This window comes from Adiantum capillus-veneris, chromosome 4 (genome assembly GCF_014529385.1).
Source record: "Adiantum capillus-veneris isolate H3 chromosome 4, ASM1452938v2, whole genome shotgun sequence".
Lineage (NCBI taxonomy): Eukaryota > Viridiplantae > Streptophyta > Polypodiopsida > Polypodiales > Pteridaceae > Adiantum > Adiantum capillus-veneris.
Window position 1 is genome coordinate 36,761,402 of NC_140934.1, and position 8,323 is coordinate 36,769,724.

Here is an 8,323-nt window from a genome sequence, read left to right on the forward strand (position 1 = left end):
ACCTCCTATGCTTTTGATTAATGGGAATGTGGGTTTTTTAATTGATGAGAAAAGGAGGCACCCTCAACCCATCTAGATATTCAAAGCCGCAATCTCCTTGCTTTAGATGGCAAGTTGTGCCCTTTCAACTATCCCTGATTTCCTACTCTCTCTTGAATAGATCACCTTTGCTTGCGCACACCAACAACCACGTGATTTCTCAGTCTTTTGCACATCCCAATCAACACCTTCTAAGAGACCACTTTCTATGCAAGAAGCTGATCCAAAGTCCCGACAACTTTAGACTATTGTGGTTGAGAGAGCACAATCTCCATGCACCCAACTCACCAACCTGCCTGTGGCATTCACAACTCTTTGTAGCTTGCCCAACCACATCAATCTCCACCACCTCTGCATGGCGGACTTGTTCTCTCAATTATCACAATTAACAGTCCAAAGATCTAGCGACTTCGTACCCACTTCTATTTAAAATGTTTTACTAGCATGCAATGCCTTAGCTACTTTATGCACTGCAAAAAATCACCCATACTTCACCATCTATAGTAGTGCCATCCAAAACTCTCTCTCTCTCTCTCTCTCTCTCTCTCTCTCTCTCTCTCTCTCTCTCTCTCTCTCTCCACCATGCAGTAGCCTTAAACAACCCCCCTCACAACACCCACCTAGGAGTATAAAATTGAAGAGCTTCATGCATTAATATTTGGTTTTACCCTTAGTTACAGCAGGATAGTTTATTGCAACCTACTATTTTCTAAAAATGCAACAACACCGTCTATTCAATTTGAGGCGAGACCTATTGTTTCGTCCGAGACCATGTTGGGTATCCCGAGTGGCTATTGGCCTTTGAAAGTATATCCCTGCGAGGTTTGGAGTGGCATTACTTGTTAAAAAGGTAATGTGTATGCCATAACCTTACCCCGCATCCTTCCTTTGCATTGAATCCTTTCCAGAATTTGTCCAGCTCTCTATTTTCAATTCTTCAAGATTTGCTTTACCTGGCATGATTCTAGATTGGTTTTGCTCTCTCTCATCTCTAGAGCAACTAAATTTCTCCTCCTCTACAATAAAGTCCTCTCTTCACACGTGAGTGCTAGATTTGGCATACATACAAACCAAAGCACCTCCAAACAGAACATGTTTGTCATAAAATATAATATCTGACTTTACCAAATGACTTTCTCATATTAACTGATCATTTAATAAGGGAGAATAAACAGGAACAAGAGTTAGAATAGAGACATGTGCTTGTAGACCTATCTCAACACGGGACCAAAATGAGTGATGTTTGCATCTCAACACGGGTCCAAAAGGAGATGGTCTATGAAAGAGCAATGTGCAATAAGTGTTTCTAGACTTACCTCAGCAGGGGACCAAGAGGAGAGATGATTTCATCTCAATAGGGGTCCAAAAGGAGGTAGCCAATCAAAGAGCAATGTGCATGGAGCTTAAAAGACCTTAGGGTTAGCTTCATTAAAGACCTCCAATGGTTGGTGTTAAAAGTCTTTTGACCTTAGGCAAGCTAGGGCTGAGCTTCAGGTAGGAACCTAGCCTAAACTTACCTTTGACCTTAGGCAAGCTAGGGCTGAGCTTGAGGTGGGAACCCGAACTAAACTTGCCTTTGACCTTAGGCAAGCTTGAGGTGGGAACTCCATCTAAGGTGCTTGTCATGCTTGATGACTAAGGTACTTTAGGTACTTGCCATACTTAATGAGGAAGGTGCTTGAGAAGCTTCCTATGCATGGGGGTTAAGGTGCTTAAGTCAAAAAGAGACCCTACAAATTTAATGAGAAAGTTGCTTGAGAAGCTTCCTATGCATGGGGGGTAAGGTGCTTGAGTCAAAAAGAGACCGCACAAATTTAAAGAGGAAGTTGCTTGAGAAGCTTCCTATGCATGGGGGGTAAGGTGCTTGAGTCAAAAAGAGACCCTAAAAACTTAATGAGGAAGTTTCTTATGCATGAAAGTCCCATAGGGGAATCTTTGACTTAACTTTCCACTCACCCAAAGGGCACCCCTTTTTCAAAGGGAACATGGGACACATATCAGACTCTCCCTATGCTTAACCACATGGTGTGCTTGAATGCTATTTGTTGGGCTAAAGAGGGGTCCAATGAGATTCTAGCTGCATCCAACAAATATCTATATATTTTCAATCTTTGTCTCTCTAAGGGGTAAGGAGGACACTTGTCCAAAGCCTACGCATGTACTTGAATGCATGGTGCATGTGATTGGCTAGGGGGGATATAACTCATCCCAAGCAAGCAAGGAGGGTGCTTGGGGATATACACCACACACAAACTCGTTGTGTGGATTTATTCTCACTTGGTGAAAGTTGAGGAACTCCATCTTCTTCTCCAAGCTTGTAAGAAGTGAGAGCTTACACCAACACTCTGGGCTATGGAATGCAAGTCCAACCAAGAGCCATGCTTCACTACTTAAGCTTGCCATCTTCTCCATCTTCATTACTATGCTATTATGTATGCTAGCAAGAAGAGTGATGATAATTGAGGAACTATTTATTTCTCCTATGCAATTTTTCTTCTTCCTCTTCCCTATCCTCATTCCCCGCTAGGTCTCTCCACCTTTGAAGGTGTTTGATGCCTTGGTACTGAGGCTTGGGATAGTTAATGCTTTCTACAAATTTTATGTTATGCTTCTGATGCATGAAGCTTTCCATCTTCATTGCATCACCAAGGTCACAAGGAACACAAAGATTGTATTGTACCAAGCCTCTCTTGATGGGAGAAACTATAATACAAATGCCTATTGGAGGGGGGACCGGCTCCGTATGAATCCGGTCCTCAACTGTTGTCATGTTCTCTAAACTTTCTCTCTTGCAAAAGTATTGTTCATGCCAAGTTAACTAAGTACCATGTTTATGTTGTACCATCAATGAAGCTCACCCGCTATTCTCACAAAGTAATCTCACAAAAATGCTTTATCTAATTTCCTAATTCCACTACTCTCAAAGTTCATAAACTATTTCCATTACATTGGTATCAGAGCATTTGGTTTCTCTTTTCTTACTTAAGAAGAGAGGTCCTTAAGTAGCCTATTAATGATTGTTTTTGTTAATTATATGAGTGTAAGTGGGACTAGGATCTATTATCGGTTTTGTTGAGGCCACTATGTGGGATATGGTGCACACATAGGGAGCTTTGGTCCCTATGTGTGCACACATAGGGAGCTTTGGTCTTAATAATGGACTCCTTTTAGACTTGCCTACGGATTTACCACTATTGAGCTGATGGGGGCTTTTCACAAGCCAAGCTCCCATACCCCTCTTCTCTTGTCCCCACCCCATGAAAACCCCCTCTTATGGAGGGAGTGATAAAAGGCATTGGAAAAAGTAAGAAAAAAATAAAGTATGATTATGTAAATATATAAGAAAGGTAAAATAGGCCACCTCATGCCTGCGGGGCAGCCCATCCCCACCTTGCCTCCTTTTTCTTCACTGTTGCCCCGTCGTGTGTCCCTTTTCCTCTCCTCCACTCAAAAGGTCAACCCCCTCTCTCTTCCCCTTGTCCTTTCTCCTTTCTCTCTCCCCTCAAGCTACCCCACCTCTCACCAATAATGCATTATAACTCACCAATAATGCACCAACTCACATGCAACTTACCCTATCTTCCAAAATAGTATACCCCACCCCCTCTTTCTCTCTCCTATCATATCCCATGACCCAAATAGCCCCCTCTCTCTCTAAAGGGCGCCATGTCTCTTGTCTTGTAGCTAAATAACCTCCCCCACACTCACACACACTCAGTTTCACTGAAAAAGATGCCCACAGACCCATCCCCACCCGGTGGTTACCTGATTTTTCTTGTGTTCACACACATCTGTACACAGATTCACCTCTGAACACACTTCCCTCTCTCCCCTCTTGTAACTACTTTATTCTCCATGTCACCTCTCACTTTTTTTCATCAACCCATCTCTATCTCTTAGTCTCTCTCTCATGAGACTGCTGTTCTGGCACATACACACAGCCAGACAAGTGGGGCCCACAGTCACATGGCCTATGTAGATAATGATTTCTTCATTTCTAAATTCTAGAATTTCTCCCCCCTCCTCCCCTATATAAAGAGGGGTCACCATCACACAAAACACACACAACATCACCAAAGAACACACTATGCACTGTGTGTGCCTAGTGCACACACACACACCCACACATCACCATCACCATCACCATCACCGCAATCACCATGCTTGTCTTGAGCATGACCTCTACACCCTTGGCTATGGAAGATGAAGGGCAACTAAATGAAGGATGATGGCCATAATCTTCGTGCGAGTCTTCGCCATCAACTCCCACCTATCCGCCATGTGCTCTACCACGCTCTCCCTTCTCATTCCCCTACCCTATGCTCCCCATTTCATCGCCTTATTCTCTAAATAAAGCTTGAGGTTTTGTGAGTATGTTTTCTTGCAATGTTTTGCCCATGTGAGGTGTGCGGAATCGCCACCTAGTCTTGTGTTTGGAGTGAGCTTGTGTATGTGTGAAGGGTGTGCGGATTCGCCATCCTTTTGTGGTGCCTAAGTACTAAGCCGCTATACCCCCTCCCTCACCCTCTCTCTCTCTCACTTGATCTCATTCCCTTTCTTCTTCATCATTACTTCCAATCATACATCTCTCTTGGATGAAAACTTTGTTATGGTGGTGTGTTGTTTGCGTCCTAGCCGCTGAAGCTAGGTGGTGCCCCCTGTTTGGTTTACCATGACAGGCTCGAGGCGCGCCATTCGGTCCCCGGTGTTTTAGAGGCCGTCGGGGTTCGGGGTTCTCTTTGCTCCCGTCAAAGCCATAAGAAGTCCAAAAGGAGCTATCCCTCGGCAACTTTGCTATGTTAGACTCACTCCACTACTCTCTATAATTAACCAATTCGATCCGTGGGTGTGATACTTAAGTGCCTATTTTCAAAAGCTAAGAGAAGTAGTAACTAAGGTTTTGAATTGCCAAAGCATACACTAAGTAAACACATAAGTTTAATTAACATGGCTGACAATAACCAAGGGAGTAGAATGAACATTCATAGCTTTGATTTTGCACATGGAGGTGCTAATGATGATGCCCCCATGTTTGTTAATTATCTTGTTACTAGGTTGCAATAAGCTATGGGCATCCCCGCTTTGCAAGCCGAAGTTACTCAACAACTTCGTGCTTAATTTCCTTTCCTCTCCAAGAGGAGAGAGATCTTAGGAGGCCTCTTGATGAGACCCCCAAAAGAAGACTCTCTCCCATACGAGATAAGGAATCCAAACATCAAGAAAGTAATGAATCCCCAAGTTCCTCCGAAGATGTGGATCCACAAAGAAGGCGGACTAAATAATCGCCAACTCCTTCCGAAGAGGAAACGGGTAATCCATAGTCCTTCTCCTCGTCACTCCAAAAGGTAAGAGAGGAAACAAAGGAAGAAAAGGGCAAGAAAGAGGTCACCCTCTTTTTCTTCTTGTTCACCTTCCTCCTCTACCGATGAAAGCTATGGCTATTCTCCTAGAGAATACCAAAGGGGACGACATCACAAATCTTACCCTGCATGGTGAATGTCCAAAAAACTAAGGAAGTTCAAAGAGGGAGGAAAGAGTATCTCTTTTCTAACCTATGATGGCACATTTGGTGCTACCGACAAAGTATTGGCCTTCATCCAACAATTTGATGCGGCCTTTGGAGACGAGGGCTTCACAGATTCCTCCAAGCTATGCACTTCTAGAAATCAGCTCATCAATGGTGGGCTAGCCGGCATGGCAACAGTGAAGCCCCAAAGCCATGGAAAACTCTACGAGTTTCTATCATGAAGCAATTCCTTCCAAGTGATGCAAAGGACAAAGTGCTTACCAAATGGTGAAGTTAAAATCTTCTCTCTCATGAGTCTATCCACAAATATGTGGACAAGTTTCGGGATTTACATCTCAAGGCTACTATCTTTCAAAAGATAGACTTTGACGAGCAAAAGAAACATTTTGTATGGGATTACCCAAAGAGATGACCGAGTATGTCAACTCTCAATGGCCTGGTTCTATCACCAAATTAATCCACCATACCATGTTTGCTTCGCGCATCAATTTCCAACAAGAGGCTAGACAGAATGTCAAGACCATGGAAAATAAAGACAAAAGTGATGCCAAGTGGAAAACGAATGCCCAAAATTCTTATTAAGGCTATTTCAACAACAACAACAATTGGTCCAAGGAGAAGGGAGTTTACAAAGGTAAATATAAAATCTCTCCTAAAGAGCTAGAAGCTTTTCATAAGGACCATAAATGTTTTAAGTGAGGGGAGAAAGCCCATGGTTATCGTCCTTGCCCCAAGAGAATTGCCTGCAATGAGACTTCTAGAGCCTCGATGTTTGAAGCTCCAAAAGTGGATGCTCATTGCCAAGGATTTCCCCTTTCCTATACTTGGGAAAAGCTGCAAGAGCATGATGCCTTTATTTTGTTTGACCCTAGTTCAACTCACAACTTCATATCCACGGAATTGACCATCAAGCTAGGCATGCAAGCCCACGAGATGGGAGATGCATTGAAAGCCAATGGAGCTATCAAGGGACAACACATCTCAGTTACTTCCTTAATTGTAAAATTAAGGCATCATGTCGAAAGCTATGTGGACAAAAAGAATTTCTTCATCTCCCCTCTCAAACATGTAAAATATTATTGTTGTGGCACCATGGAATATCTAGCTCACCTAAATTATTTTCTCGAATTAAACTGACCATTGAATGTGGGAGAATAAACGGTGTGAGCGGGATGGAAACACACAGAACGCCTCTATAACAACCTGACACACACTCTTGGGAAGATACACACACACACTAGGGGGCACCACTCGGCTTACACAACACATCTGGCCGACACAGGACACACACACACACACACACACACACAAAACTCAGCTCAAAAGAGGAGAATTTCTGATGTTTAGATACAATTGAGCTTGGGCCAACACCAATGGGGCAAACAGTTTACACAATATTGAAGAAATACACCAGATACATCCACAAAGTTAAGCAGAGGCTTCACTCACCAGAAAAGATTACACAGAGAAACAGAAAAAAAAGAGTGAGGAATTTAGAAAAATGGACAGCTCCATCGTGTTCCGAACGGCCCAAAACCCCAGTCTACGATGTCAAAGTGCTCAAATCCGACCTCGGATGAGCAGTTTACGGCCAAAACAGGCTCCAAAATGAGCAAAAACACAGTTGCGGTTGTTCCTCCTCTCTTCTCCACGTTTTTTATGGTCTTCTCTCAGGTTTTTCAGTTTCCATACTTAGATTTATTAGTTGGGCACCCTTGGCCTTTTAGATGACCTCAAACGGACCCCGAACAGGCCAAAAATTGACCTCGCAGTGCATAGTTGTCACCCTACTGCATCCATACGCACACCTGGCACTCAACTTTTTTCAATAATGCATCCTGCCACCACGTGAAGTGGCCCCAAAATATGGTCCTCATGATGACATTTTTGCATAATTATCACAAGAAAACATCCACGTTGTGTCCATACTTCTCCGCGTGCAAGTATTGACCCCATTCGCCCTCCTGTCGCCACTAGATGCCATCTGACGCATCTGCTTACCTCATGTCGTCGGCCCGCGGATAGCTTACTCGAGAATTTTTACGCGCTACCAACTCCTCATTATTGTAGAAAAAACACACTGGTACTGGTAATAGTGAAAATCGATGCACTATGTACACACTGTCCTACCTGTACACATGTGGGCCCCACATAACCACCTGGCTCTGGAAAATGGGCAATCCTTTATTTGATGCACCATGCATGTGTATATACATATGCGCAATCCCTTGCTCCAAAAAACTCCTGACATAATTTGCCCATCCCCTAGCCTGCTAGATCATTCATGATTAGTAGCAGCAAAAAGCGATATGAGACTCGCAGCGTCGCAAGTCTCCTCATCCTTCACCAACACTGCTTGATCCACATACAACTTATCTTGCTCGACCAGCATTAATCGAGCATGATACAATTTAAGACGCAATCCATTGACCCTTGTGTTATGCAAAATTCCATCCAGGTTAGCCAACTGATATGTACCATTCAGGAAACACTCCACTACCTTGAAAGGGCCTTCCCACTTAATTTGAAACTTCTTTTGGAAGGTGTTGTCCAGCTTACTGTTGTAGCGCAAAACCAAGTCATGCTTCTTGATACCCTTACTTTTGACCTTTTCATTTATCTTCACCAAAGCCTTATTCTGCATCTGCCCATAATGTTCCAATGCACTCATCCTATCCAGCTGAACCTCTTGTAACTGCAAGAGCCTCTCTTTGAATGCATCACTAGGCGGCCCAAGCAACTTCTCTAGAATCTTGA